This window comes from Dasypus novemcinctus, chromosome 19 (assembly GCF_030445035.2).
Source record: "Dasypus novemcinctus isolate mDasNov1 chromosome 19, mDasNov1.1.hap2, whole genome shotgun sequence".
Lineage (NCBI taxonomy): Eukaryota > Metazoa > Chordata > Mammalia > Cingulata > Dasypodidae > Dasypus > Dasypus novemcinctus.
Window position 1 is genome coordinate 20,911,638 of NC_080691.1, and position 14,981 is coordinate 20,926,618.

The 14,981-nt window shown below is 52.1% G+C and overlaps 1 protein-coding gene across 1 annotated transcript in view; it reads left to right on the forward strand.

Annotated features, from left to right (window-relative positions):
* Positions 1–14,981, forward strand: part of CUX2 (cut like homeobox 2) — a 264,720-nt gene that overhangs the window by 107,003 nt on the left and 142,736 nt on the right.

Here is a 14,981-nt window from a genome sequence, read left to right on the forward strand (position 1 = left end):
GCCTCCGTGGAAATGCAGGGAGACTGGTGGAGAGGGGAGGAGGAATGGATGTGGGCCTTCCTTTGCACACGCTGCCTTGGCTTTGAGGGTGGGAGGTCGTGTAGCCTGGGCTTAGAGCCCAGGCTCTGGGACAGGCAGCCTTGAGTTTGAGTCCTGGCTCCCCTGCTGCCTTTGCAGGACGTGACATCAGGCAAGTTAGGGAACTTTTGGAGCGGGTGCAAGTGAAGTGTAATTGTCTGATCAGCAGTCCCGACCTCTGCCCCACAGGCAGTTGATTTCGGTGATTAAGAACAGCCCAGGAGTGAGACTGCCTGCCAGCATCCTGGATCTGTTCTCTGCTGGCTGTGTGACCTTGAGTGAGCTACTTCACCTCTCTGAGCCTTTCTTTCCTTGTATATCACAGGGCCGTCTTGAGGGTTAAATGAGTCTAGAATAGTGCCTACTGTGTAGGAAATGCTGGTCATTATATAATTCCTGGGCCACAGTTTTTTTTGTTTTTGTTTTACTTTTTTTTATAATTCTCCTTTTTTTTTTTTTAAGATTCATTTTCTTTCTTTCTCTCCCTGCCCCACTGTCTGCTCTCTGTGTCCATTTGCTGTGTATTCCTCTGTGTCCACCTGCATTCTCGGCAGCACAGGGAATCTGCATCTCCTTTTGTCGTGTCATCTTCCTGTGTCAACTCTCTGTGTGTGCGGTGCCTCTCCTGGGCAGGCTGCACCTCTCTCATGCAGGGCGGCTCTCCTTGTGGGGCACACCCCCCACGCGTGGGGCTCTCCCACATGGGGGGCACCCCCCTGTGGCATGGCATTCCTTGGGCACAGCAGCACTGCGCCTGGGCCAGCTCACCACACGGGCCAGGAGGCCCTGAGTTCGAACTCTGGACCTCCTATATGGTAGGTGAACGCTCCATCAGTTGAGCCACATCCGCTTCCCTGGGCCACAGTTTTTAACCGTCTTCCTTCCAAAAACACCATTTCTAAACTTGACTCTGATTTAGAGTCAGCCTGTTCTCCCGGTGGGCCAGTGCTGTCAAGTGACATGCTTATTTTAAAAGTCCACATGGATTCATGTTCCTTTTGCTTGAAAAAGTCCTCAGAGCCCTGAGAAGCCCATACAGTGCAGATTCCCAGGGGAAGGAGAATGTATCAGTCAGGGTGCAGCTAGAAAAGCATCTCCTTACAGGGATGGAAACCCCGGCGTCTCTGACCACCTGACTCACCCAGACCGACGTGCCAACCCCTGAAAACACTAGTGCATGCTTTCAGACACCGGTCAGGAAGTTCGGCCCGGCAAATGTTTTGCAGTCTCTCAGCAATTTGCGGTTGTACCGAATTAGCATTTGGTATTGAATTAGTATTCATTTTCTCTAATATGATATAAAAGTATAATCACATTAGTGACTTTTATAGCACATTAGATTATACATTTGGAACATGCACCCCCCCAAAATGGCTTTTAAAAAAGAAAAACAGTAAGAAAAAGCAGCCAGCGCAAGAGAGCCATCCTCCACCCCACTCACAAGCCCAGGCTTTCCAACTGGGCTGCAGCAACCTGCCTAGAAAATTCTCTGCTCGCTGCCTCCTGGTCCCTACAGAGAAAGAATTTTCATTCCACTGCCCTGATTTGTGAAGCATTGAATTTAAGACCTTAATAGTTGTCGCAAATGAATGTGTCTTTAATCCCGGGGTAGAAACAGAGGTCATGGTTGAGAAGTAATTAATAGCACTAATTGCCCATTTCTCCCTCCATCCCCTTTTCTTCCTACCCACATCCCTTTCCCCCAAGAAACCTGATAGAAGTACCTGGAATATTCACCTTTTGCTCCAAGATGTCCATGACCAGGGAAACCAGGCAGCAAGCCTGGAGCCCACTTTCCTTGGGGCTCCGTGTCTCAGAATAGTTCCCCTCCACCTCCAGGTAGACTGGGGCTCCTGGCCTTTCCAGAAGTTTAGGTCTCCTGGCACCTGTTTCTAACCATTGTGGTGACTCAGCCAGTTCTGAAGGGGGCTGTCCTACAGTAGCAGCAGCACATGGCTTGACTGTCCTGGGCATTTTTCTCTGCGGTGACAAACATGCACCAGTCTAAATGTGGGTGAAGTTCCTCACAGACTCCCGGGTGTTCTTGTCCCCGGATGCTCAAAGCTGAGGGACACTGTCAGGCTCAAATCTCAGCCTCCCCAAACCATTTTCCACTCAAGGAGCAAAGGACTAAAATGTTTTCTACATATAAGGAAAGAAAGTAAGCTGGCCAAGAGGGCTAAAGTGATTTATTTGTACACTGCCTCATTCTAAAAAGTTGGAGGTGGGTAGACCCACCCACTATTAGAACAGGCTCTGAGGCCTGATGTGCTAAGGCTGAGAGTTCAGTGGTAGCTTCCACATTGCAAAGGATTTGTGTGCCACATTCTGAATCACAAAAGAGAGTCTCATTCTATCTATAAACATTTTAGAGTACCTACTATGTGCCAGGCCCTGCTCTAGGCCCTGGGGACCCAGCTGAGAAATGGACAGCCAAACTTGCTCCCCTGAAGGAGTTCACGTTCTGGTTGGAAAAGAGGCTGACAGCAGATACCAGCAAGGCCAGATCATGCCAGGCCCATGGGCCACAGGGTGGAGGTGAAATCCTATTCTAATTGCAGTGGGAAGCCAGTGGAGAATTTTCAGGGTCAAGGAGTAGTGCTAGGATCTGGTTTATACTTTTAAAACATTGAAGCTTTAAAAAGATCACTCTGCTGGTGGTGATGGTGTGTGGAGAATTGATGGAAGTGGGGTAGGAGGAGAAGCTGGAAGAAATGGTGGAGGATGGAGGATGGATAAGGTAAAAATGCATTTAGACGTCTAACTGGCTGAATTTACTGATGAGTTGTGGTGGAGATGTGGGCAATTCATTAGTGATGTCTGCCAGGGGCCTGGGACGTGGCATCATCACATGCATGCTACATACTTACTGTCTCATCTGCATTGTGCTACACACTTGCTATCTCTGTCTCTGTCTTGAAAGGTTCTTATTTTTAGGCTGGTGGGGGGAGGTTGGGAAGGATCATGGGTTGTCCAGGGATGGTAACTTGTAGATTTGGCAACAGCTCCAGATATTAGGGGGTGCATTTGAAGGGAAGTATTCACTGGCTGTACGTAGAGAATTTAAGCAAAAAGACGAACCCACACAGGGGTATGAGATGCCACGTTGTCTCAACCTATGATTGTCCTGAGATTGGGGATTGGTAAAGCAAATAGTACCCTCAGAAGACGAAGAAATGAGATGAAATCCCTGTAGAGATGTGGAGAGGACCAACCCGATCCCATAGGGATGCAATCAGGGAAGGTCAAAGGGAAGCGGGAGGACAGGCAGCCGTCAGCAGAACGGGTAATAGGAGACAGTTTCCAATTATGTCAGGTGGAAACAGGATCAGAGGCAATTTCCTTCCCCCCCTTTCCTCCACCTCACAAACAGGCAGGTGTTTTTTAGGGGGGTAGGGGATGGCAATTAATAGTAAGTACCAGCCAGAAGCACGTTTGCGTTTTTTTCTGTCAACACCTGTCTTCTCTAAGATCAGCTGCAGCCAGACCCTTGGAGAAGGCACGTTGTTGTGTGGTGGGACAGTGGAAGGACCCTTGGAATTAGGAGCAGTTTCAAAAGCTTGGCAAGTCCTCACTCATCAGGGGTATAAGAAGACATCAGTCTGAGGGACCCATGAAAATTATTGCAGGTTTTTAAAAAGTCCTTTAGGATAAGGGAGGTTTTGTGAGATTATGACATTGAACAGGCCTATCCACATAGTACACTGCTTTCTATTTAATAAAGACCAGTCAGCTCAGCCCCCACTCCCGGGGGAATCTAGAAAAAGCCATCAACTAGGAGCCACAGCTCCTGCCCTGGGACCCCTGGCCCTCACAGCCACCAGAGTGTCTTCAGGAACAATGTTCAGCTGCAGACAAACCGAATTTCCTTCCTAGACAGACAGGGTGGCCTTGAAGATAAAGGGGGGCGGGGGAAGAGTCCCCCAAGGCCTGAGCCCCCATCCCAGGTGACCTTTCCCCCAGGCCTGGGAAAGTGCCACAGAGTCCTGGCTCTAACCTTCCCACCTGCCCCTCTGAAGGTGTTGACAGCCTCCACCTTGGAATCTGGAATCTTCTGCCAGGATTTATTTTTTAGGCCAATAAAAAGAATTTCTTGAGAAATGGGGGTAAGAACTGAGCTTGCTGAGAAATGGGAGAGAAGGATGGAAATTTGGTATGGGCTCCTCTAGGCAGAGAGGGGGCTTTGGCTCGTGTGGTCACCTTTTAAGCTATTAATTTTTCCTCCCCTTGCTAATGCTAAGGGGAGGGGCCCAGCTGTTACTGGTTACCCCACCAATGGTGGGGGCCAGTGGTGAGGCCTTTAGTTTGGGGTTATCCGGGACCAATGGGGAGTCCTGTTTGGAATTATCGGGAGCTCGGAAAGAATCGCACCTGGGCTGTCAAGGTCAAGGTCAAGGTCAGAGTCTCACAGCCAAGTTGTCTGTTGATCTGCCAGGATTTTAGAAATACTTCCCTAGGGGTCCACTGCTGGGAAATACTAATTTTCAAAGATGCGCTATTCTATAAGCAATAGACATATAATTTTAAAATGTTTCCTCATTAGAGATGAGTCTGAAGTGAAGAGTAAGTCTCTGGAACTCCCGGCCCCCTCCCTGACCATTACCGGTATCTTTTTCTTCTGGACACTTTGGCACGTAGATCAGAGTACACGTGGTGCTCCCTTTTTAACATAGAAAGGGGACCACCCCTGCTTCCATCGATAGGGGTTGAGCAGCTACAGTGCGCTGTATGCTGGGGATACAGCAGTGAACAAAAGGGGAAGGGTCCCCGCCGCCTGCCACAGACATGCCGGGTGGGGCAGACCCTGAACAAGTAAACAAACAATCAAAGAATCACGAGTTGTGAGAGCAGCTATGGAGAAAGTAAACAGTGTGCGGTGGTACAGAGCAGCAGGTGCGGGAGGCTCTCTAAAGTGACCCCCGAAGGATGAGGAGTCAGCCGTGAGAAGGGGCATGAGTGCATCCGCCTGTGCCAGTGTGCCGCCAGGGCGCGTGTGCGAAGCTGCGTCGGGATCTGCTGGAGGCCGATGCCAGGTGTGCATCCGTATGCCTGTGGTGGGCGTCTAGGCGTGTGTCTGGTGTGTGTGTGTGTATGGCAGGGCGTGTGCCCTTTATCTCTGAGTATCAGTGGGTAGTGTGTGTGGGGTGGGTGTATCTTCATCTCTGGGTCTGTATCTGGGCATGGGTGTGTGTTGGGGCCTGTGCACGTGTGCACACGCGTGTGCTGTGTCGGGGAGGGTTGCTCAGGGCCCTGGGCTCCTTGAAGGAGGCTGGGTTTCCAGCACAGTGTCCCAGGGGCCAATGCAGCCTGCACCGGGCAGCACTGCGATCCCATGGCACTTTCTGGGGAGCCTCTGAAAGCGTGTCCACGGGAGGCCAGAGAGGGCTTGGGGGCGGCAGAGGGCTGGTGTGGGGTCTGCCCAGGAGGTGGAGCCGACCAGCCTGGCTGGTGGGCAGTTTAACGTGGCAGAGTGGATGGAATGAGAATGCTTCTCGAGCCTGTGTCCTGAACGCCTGGGTGAATACGGAGTCGATTGCTGAGATGGGGAATCCGCTGGGAGGAAGGTCGGGAGAGCAGGTGGGAGGTGGGAAGCCAGAGGTCCCTCTCAGCCACAGGAAGCCTGAGATACCTGTGGCCTCCTGGGGGATGTGTCTGCAATTTGGTGTGCAAGTGTGAGCTGGGGGTGGGGCAGGGCTGCGGCCCTCCCAGGCATTGGCCTGGTCTGTGGGGTGGGGCCGCACTGGAAAATTGTGCCCTGACCTGAGGGGCCCTGGCCTGGCTGCTGTGGCTGCAAGCTGGACCATCGAATCAGGTATTTGAGGGTGGCTGCTTCACCTCCCCTTCCCCCTGCCCCCCCCCACAGTCATGCCCCTGCACCCCCACCTGATGGGCCCCGATGGGACAAAGCCAGTACCAGGACTTTTCCTCTGGGGAGCCAGCCGTGAAACCGGCCAGAACCCACAGCTCTCACGCGCAGGCTTCCCCGTTTCCAGGCCCTGGTGCGCCGAGTCACCTCCCTGGCGGGCTGGAACAGGCTCCCCAGAGGCCGGATCATGTCACCCTTAACTCAGAAAATACGAGCACTTTTCATCGCTGGCCTGATGATCTCCTACGTGCCTTGACGGAGGTTAATCCTGAAAGCTAAAGAGGTTGACCATTTTGCTGCAGGCCTGCCCTGACCACTCATTGGCTCAGTGAATCCTCACAGCAGCCCCAAGAGGTCAGCTCTGCAATTTTTCCCATTTTACAGATGATGAAGCCGAGGCTTTGCAAAACAGTGAGTCTGCAGCATGTGGTGAGAACAGGGTTTGAACTTGGGCCAGCCCTTCTGCAAAGCCCATTCTCTTTAACTCTCACATTCTGTGCCAAGCACTTGTTCTGTTATTTCCTAATGTCACAGCCGCCCTCTGACCAGGGGATCACTGTTGCCCTCCTTTTATAGGGGGGGGAAACGGAGGGCCAGAAAGAGATGCTTTTCTCAGATTCACACAGCTGGTAAGTGACAATGCTAGAATTTGAACCCAGGCCCTATGGAAGCTCTGAACCTTTTTTTTTTAATGTGGTATGAGCTCCTGGGGGACTCGATCCTCAAGGCTGCCCCAGTCACTTCGTAGTCTGGTGATTTTTTTGGGTTTTTTTTTTTGTGGGGGGGTCAGGACCCAAGAGCTTGTTTATTGCCAGGATGCTTGGCTTTACAAATTAACAGAAAACATGAGAGGGTCGTGGGCTCCTCCAGTTCTGGAGCGGAACTTGGTGGGATCCTGCTGCAGGAGAGATGGGTTTCTTGCTGGAGCTCCAGTGGGCAGGGCTGGGGCTCACGTCTGACTCCAGGCTCGGGCCTCCGTGACGGCTCAGAGAACCTGATGGCTGTTGGGACAGCTCTGCCCCTCAGAGTGTTGACGAGGCAGCGTGTACACAGCTGGGGCCCGGAGGGAGCTCTGTGGGAGCCACTACTTGCAGCAAATACCTGTGTATGATTTTTTCTTGAGCCAGTAGTTGGAAACTCACATCCTGATTTAAAAACCTACCCACTGAAGCTTCCAGAAGACCCTTCTTCAATTCGCACAGCTGTTAAGAGCATGGAATTTGGGGTCAAGCCACTGAACTCAAATCCCAGTTCTGACTTACTGGCTGCATGATGGTGAATTCTAACCCCATCTCATAGGGTTGTAAGAATGAGGGGCTTACAACTATGTCTGGCACACAGTTCGTACTTGATGTGTGTTAGCTTAGTATTTTCATTGTTACCGTTGTCTAAAACAGTGACTGGGAAACTTTTTCTGTAAAGGCCAAACAGTGCCCCTTTTAGGCATCGTAGGCCCCGTGATCTCTCATGCGCCTGCGCCACTCTGCCACCGCAACAGAGCAGCTGCCAGCCTGTGAGCAGACGCACGGGGTTGTGTCCAATAAACTTTATTCACAAAAACCGGGCAGAATCGTGTTTGGCCCATGGGCCGCAGTCGACTGGAGCGGAGTGAGCGAGGGGGAGAGGCAGGAAAGCCCGGCAGCAGCGGGGCTCTGAGCCAGGTGGGAACCACCAGAGGCTTTGAGCAGGGGACGCGACCCGACTTGGGAGTGCCAGGACCCTTCTGGCTGCTGTGTGGGGGCAGACTCCAGGGGGCACGGGCAGAAGCAGGGAGCTCGGGGACTGCCGCAGTGGGCCCTGTGAGCATGGCGGTGTTTATAACTCAGCTGTCCAGGTTGTGACTTTTCTCAGTTGAGCCATATTCTAACTGCTCTCTTAAAGCTTTGCCACGCAAAAGAACCATTTGTGACAGGAAGTGAATATTCCTTCCCCGAATGGCTGTTGAATTCCAGAAATGCCCTTTTCTGTGGGGTGGGCTGACTTCAAACCATGCCAGGCCCAGCTCTGAGCCAATCTTGCTGAGGGTTGTTTAAATGATAATGATTATTATTTTATTGCTACATAAAAACAATAATTTGGCCTGGTAGCAATGTAGGTGGCACAGAGTGGTTTCTGAGCCCTATTTTTATCAGCTCAGCATTTCCCTGCCCCTTTCTCCATTTCGAGCCCCACTTTCCTTTGAGAAGCTGTCAGTTATGTCACATGTCGCAGGGGTGGGTTCAGGAACCAGGCCTACCCAATCAGAGTGCCCCATTCCTAGGGACACAGTGATTGGATTGGCAGATGTCCGTGGACCAGGTGGAGCCAATCAGTCTCTCCTGTAACGTACCTGGACATAGTGGGAGAAAAGTCCTTTTCCCTCCAGAAGGATGTGACCTGGGACTGCCAGCAGCCGTTTTTCCTAAATGGCTGGGGAAAACTGGCCATGGTGGAAGAGGAGGAGGACAACTCAGAAGGAAGCAGAGCCAAAATAGAGAGATCAAACCCTGCCAATGTTGCTTGACCTCCTGGATCCAGCCACGCCTGAAGCTTCCCCAGGCTCTTCAGATAGATGAGCAATAGTTTCCCTTTTATGTTTAAGCCACTTTGAGTGGGGACTCTGTTGCTTACAGTCCAAAGAATCCTGAATAATGTTGGTCTTCTCCCTGTTCATGCCCCTCTGCTCCAGTCAAGTGCAGTCACGTTCATACTTTATCTGCCTTCCCTACCCCCCACCCACCAGAAATCAAGTTCATTCCACTCTATCCCGAGCATCCTTCAGTACCAGTTTATAACTACATGCCACACCTTTTCCTCTGGGAATTTAGTTTCTCTTTCCTTTTCAAGATGATATTACCTTGAGCAAGTGATGTCCTTTCCCTGAACCTCAGTTCTCTCATCTGTAAAATGGGGTTAATAATGATACTTACTGCATCAGGGAGTTAAGAATTGGATGGGTTAATACTTACAAAGCGCTTAGTCCAGTGAGGACTGCATAAGCATTTGCTATCACTACTGCCTGGAAACTGAGCTCACAGACTCTGAGGGGCTTTTCCCACTACAAGAAGGGGGGGACCGTCAGCTCCCCGAGGCAGGGGCTGGGTCTTCTGTATTCCCAGCAGCAGCCAGCCCCGGTGTTGAGTGGACACTTAGCGCTGGTTTAGGTAAGAGTTGGGAAGGTAATAACAGGACTTACTGATATTCTATTCATGAGCTATTGTGATTAGTAATCGAAGAAAATGTGGCATTGGTGTGGAGAAAGTGGCCATGGTGGCTACTGGGGTTAGGGAGTGGGAGGAAGAGATGTGATGTGGGGGCATTTTCGGGGGTTGGAGTCTTCCTGGGTGGTGCTGCAGGGACCCTTACCGGACACTGTATGTCCTCCCATGGCCCACTGGGTGGACTGTGGGAGAGTGTGGGCTATGGTGTGGACCATTGACCATGAGGTGCAGCGGTGCTCAGAGATGCAAGTGCAATGAATGTCTCATGATGATGGAGGAGGTTATTGTTATGGGGGGAGGAGTGGGTTGAGGGGGTGGGGGGTATATGGGGATCTCATATTTTTTTAATGTAACATTAAAAAAATAAAGACCAAAAAAATAAAAAAGGCAGCACGCCCAGGTGGGCGCCCCCTCCCAGGTGTCTGTGCCTAGACGTCCTGCTCCAGCTGCTTTGGGGAATGGCGGAGGAAGGTTAGGGGTCCTGCAAGCCACGTGGGCGTTGCCTGTTGGGGATTTTGCCCCACCCTCAGTAAAGGATGGTCCTCGGACCGGCAGCGTCAGCATCACCTGGGAGCTTGTTAGAAACGCCGGCACCCGGGCCCCACCCCAGACCTCCTGAGTCCGAACTGCGCTCTAGCCAGATCCCCAGGGGACTCGGGAGCACGTTGCTGTTGAAGACGCGCCAGTCTGGGGCAGAGGGTGCCACCGAGTGGCCCCTGTGTCATCGGGGACTATTTATGAAGGACGTGGGGAGCACGGGCCCCTCAGTTGTTTTTTTTAGGTGAACATGTGGCGTCCGGCTGTCTGCAGTGGGGGAAGAGGTGCAGCCATCTGCCGCCTGGGAAAAGAGAAGTTGAAGAGTCACCGAGAGCCACTGCAGACAGGACGGGGTGTGGGTCCTCGTTGGGGAAGTGGCTTCCAGACAATAGCTGGACAGAGGCGAGCACAGAGGCGCAGGTTTGGGCGCCACACACCCAGTATAATATCTGCTCTTCCAACAAGGTCAGCTTCCTTGGTTTGAGGGCCAAGAGCATGAGCTTGGAAATCCAGGAACGCCTAAGTTCAAATCCTGTTGCTGCTGTCACTCACCTGTCTGTGAAATGAAGCTAAAAATAGCACTGACCCCTTGGGGACATAGGGAGGCTGATGTCGTGGTGATGGCGCTGGTTGAGAGATGCTGGTTAGCATCTCTGCCCAACTCCAAGTTCAGTGACGTCATGCCGGGAGCTTGAGATTGGCCACAGTGGAAGTACTGAAGTATCACCTCAGAACTTGGTCTTTTTCTCCTGAGAGCTGGCTGGTTAACATTTACTAGCACATTTACCTGTAGTTAAGGGACATATTGTGTTTAAATTACCAGGCCCAGGGCTGGGTGGTGATTGTTACTAATTACCACATTACCGTTATGTTACATTAATTACATTAAATTATTGATATCATACCAATATCCTGTAAAATGGTTTTTATGATCAGGCTTCAAGTGTGTTGACTTTGTGGCATTTGTTTTAACTGCTGGGAGGCCTGTTCTGCTAAATCTCTGGTTCCCAGCCCCATTCTGGGAAGCCACTATTACCAGTTAGCTGAGTTCTAGATAGATGAAATTTTGTAGCTAGTAACACCCAACACTGAGGTGTCTTGAGCACGGGCTAAATGCCAGGCACAGCCAACCAAGCAATTCTCCTCTCTGATCTCACTGAAACCTCCTAACAACTCTGTAGAAGAAACTGTTATGAACCCTATTGTGTGGGTGCAGACCGAGCACAGAGAGGTTAAGTGACTTGCCCCAGGTCCCTCAGCTGCTCCATGGAGGGGCCAGGCTTCGAACCCACATATTTTGACTCCAGAAACTGCCCTTAGCAGGCGGCTCCATGGAGATTAAACATGGAGGGGACAGGTGTTTGGGTCCTTGGGGTGTGAACCCTCCTCCTTACCGGGAGGCTTTGGGAGGACAGGTGGGCAGAGCAGAGAAGCCCTGTCGGCGTCATCTGCCTGACAGGCCGCAACAGTGCGATTTTCCAGGCCGTGTGCCGGCCGCATTCTGATTGGCGAGGGGATGTCTCTGTGGGAAGTGAATCTTGGCCATTTGCCTCCTGGCAGCGGGCTCTTGGCTGCCACGTGGAGCGCTGTTCAGAGGCAGTGGGAATTATTCGGCATCCTTGCCTGGGATAGCTCGGAATAGAGTTGGGTGGGGTGGGGCGGGGGGCTCTGCCAGTCTTCCAGACAGTTTGGCAGCGCAAGCTAGAGCAAGAGTGAGCGCTGTCACCGAGGAGCCTGTACTCACAGCTTCCCTGGCGTTCTCTGCCTCTGCCTCTGTCTTTTGCTGTCCCTCAGCCTCTCTTTCTAATGGGACTTAAGGAACCAGAGAGTTGACAGAGGGTTTGGCAGTGAGGGAAGCAACCCTTCCTCTGTCCATGGTCCTCTGTTCCTGCAACTGTTTTAAATCTCAGGGGCTCTTGTTTTCACAGCTCCCAGTTTCCCACAGGATAAGTTTAACCTCCTCGGTTTGGCTTAAAGTCCTCTTGTGATATGACCCTGGCCTTCTGGCTCTGTTCCTTGTCTCCCCAAGTAGACGGTGTCCTTCTTAAAGGGAGAAATTGTATCTCAGTCAACTTTCAACTGTTCTGTAATGCCTAGCCCAGGTTGCATGCACGGACTTAAAAAGCAAGGAAGGGCAGCTGCCCCTTGGTGATGGAGTGGCCTGCTGGCTCACTTTGGGGTCATCATTGCTGTACCTTCGGGAAGAGGGGCTGTATTCCAGGCATTTTCCTAGATTCTGGGTTTTTATAGTCCTCTCATTTAATCCTCATAGCCACCCTATTTAGTAAGGGCCTGTTTTGTCCCCGTTTGACAGAAAGGAAAACTGAGGAACAGCGAGATTAAATTAAATGCCCAAGATCATCTAACTAAGACATGGCAGAGATGGGCTTTGAACCTGAGCCGGTCTACAGCTCAAGCTGACTTGAGCCGGGTTCTCCTAAAAGTACTTTGTGTGAGCCTGTGACCAGCTCGCCTGTCACCACCCCAGGGCCTCGTCAGCAGAACAACCCGGGGTGGCTGGCTCCTCACGACACCCTAGCTCTGCTGTGTCCACGTATCCTTGATGAATTAGCCCTGGCAACGCTGGCGCTGCCTTGTCACACCAATAAAGTTAGTACTGTGGAGAACAGAGTTGCAGGGTAATAGACGCCTCTTCTCCATGCTGCCTTGTCACCTGCTCCCAGAAATTTAGGAGAGGAGCTGGAACATTCTTTACAGGAGGTCAGAGATGGTTTGAAACAGGAGAGACCCGCCCCCCCTTAGCTGTCTGGGCTGGCACCTCTCGGGGACCCTTCCAGCTTTACCAGCTTTGGGGGAAGTTAGTTCCTTCTGAGGGACAAAATCTCATCCATAGTCAGACAACTGAGGTGGCCCGTGGGGCTCTGCCTGCCAGGGACAGATTGTTTCAGCATCCCCAGGTGTAGTGGGTTGAATTGTGTGCCCCCAAAAGTGTGTTCAGGTCCCAACGCCCAGTGTCTGCGGGACCTGTGAAGGTGGCCTTATTTGGAGGTAATTCCTTTGTAGATGCCATCAAGTTGCGACGAGGTCATACTGGACTAGTGTCGGCCACAGATTCGATGTCTGGTGTCCTCGTAAGAAGGGAATTTGGACAGAGTCACACACAGGGGAGAAGGCCCCGTGAAAACCGAGTCAGACTGGACTGAAGCAGCCACAGGCCCAGAGGGCACCCACCGGAAGCTGGAAGAGGCAGGGAAGGATTCCTTCCGAGAGCCTTCAGAGGGAGCAGGGCCTGCCGACACCTGGGCTTTGGGCTTCTGGCCTCCAGAGCTGTGAGAGAGTAAATTCCCGTTGTTTGAAGCCACCTATTTGTAGTCATTTGTCACAGCAACCCCAGGAAACTAAGCCACCCACCGTTGCTCAAACCAACATTCCTATACCACCGTGAGAGGAGAGTCGGATTGTGTTAGCAATTTTCCATCAGACTCTGTCATATTAGTATTGTATTGTGTTAGTGGTTGTTTCCACTAATGAGACGAGAAAGTTGCTAATCTGAGAAGACTCTTGCATTGCATTAGGGAAAACAAATATTAATGTGATTCGATGGCAAGTAGCTAATAAGAAACTAAGTTGCTAATATGAGGTGATGGATCAGTGGGAGGAATTTGGGTCAGGTTCTTGAACTTTCTGGAATGTTCAGTGGGGTGCACAGTGGCAGGAGCTCCTTGTTATAATCACTCAGCAAGTTAAGGCCCCTGAGCCCCTCTTCCCCCACCCTGCACCCAGACCTTCTTCCCCCTTCCCCATCAGGCCCAGAAAAGGAGGGATAGCTGGGTTCCACAGCCTCTGTTGAGCCCAAAGACAAAAAGTCAGCTCTGGGGATTTCCTCCCACCCCCAGCCAGTTGGCCTGGCTACTAAACAGACCCACGGGTAGAGGTCTTGCTCTCTTCTCCCCTCTTTGCTTTTTGTTAAAGAGGAAAAAGCCTCAGTCGCAGGGTGGTTGCCATATGGGCTGTGCAGCCTGCTTCTCGTCACGTTAATATGTGATTAAAGGGGTCTTAAAACGCTCATTAGTCCCCCTCTGGTATCTAATAGCACTTTTGGATTTAGAACAGAATATTATTTACTCATTAGTTGATAATAGAGGCTGAGTACATGCCGTATGTATCGGGACAATTATTAGAGTGTGAGCTGTGCACAGAAAACCAGTTCCGCCGGCGTGGCGGGTGGCGTAGGCTGCAGGGCGTGGGGCGCGCGAAATGCTCCTCGGGCCCTGCGAGGAAGGCAGGCACCTGCTAGAGATTTTCCCTGGCAGCGGGCTGTGGAGAGAAGGGAATTCCAGGTGCACGCGGGGGCACTTAGATACCCTGAGGGAAGGGGCATTGAGGGGGTACACTTGGGGCACAACTCCTCCAAGGACAAGAGTGCTAGCAACTGTAGCCCCCGGTGTGCAGAGAGATTGCACCTGAGCAGCAGGTCCCTTCCTCCCAGGGTGAGGAGCCGGGGCCACCAAGGGGGGCTGGGAAGTGTCCACAGCAAGGAAGGGGCCGAGCCAGACAGAGACGCCTGCCTTCCAAGGACTTGACCTGGGTTCCTTCCAACACCTTCTCCCCCATTGCAGAGACACTTCTCTGATTTCATTCTTCCCTTTCACCCATGAAAAGAGGGAGTTTACCATCACTTCCTCTTATTTGCAGTTTGCTGAAAAAATGAAGCCAGCTGTCCTCTCGGAAGCTGGGTCTTTGACCTCTGGCCCGGCGTGCTGGGAAGGCTGAGGTGCAGGGGACAGGTGAGAGGGCTGAGGTAGGCGTGGCTGGGAAATGGGAGGAACTTAAGTGCCAGGTGAGTCCTGTGGCCTCTCCCAGGAAGCAGGAGGAGACGCTGGGAAGGATCTTGCGAGGCGGGGGGCAAGATTGGCCGGAGTCTGGGATCCGCGTCTGGGTCGAGGTTCAGGGCTCCAAGGAGAAGAGACAAAGGGGCGGGCAGAGAGCCCCGCGAGGAGGCTTCCTAGTAGCGCTGGTGGAGCCTTGCGGGGTCTGAACCCGGGTGATGACGGTGGGATCCGGAGGAAGGAGCCAAGTGGCCCAATTCGACTTGGGCGTGAGGAAGTTGGAGAAGTCAGGGCAGCCCCCGGCCGGATGACAGAATTCACGGTGTGAGGAGTCTTGGGTTTGACTTTTGCACCCTGCACACGTTGGCACACCATGTTTCAGGAGAACAGCTCGAGGTGATTTTGCAAGCTGAACCTTCTAGTGTTGTGTGCGATTGTCATCTTAAGCGCGTGATATAGGCGAGCTTAAAGAACAAACTGGAAACCGTCTCCCAGTACTCAGACTCGCCT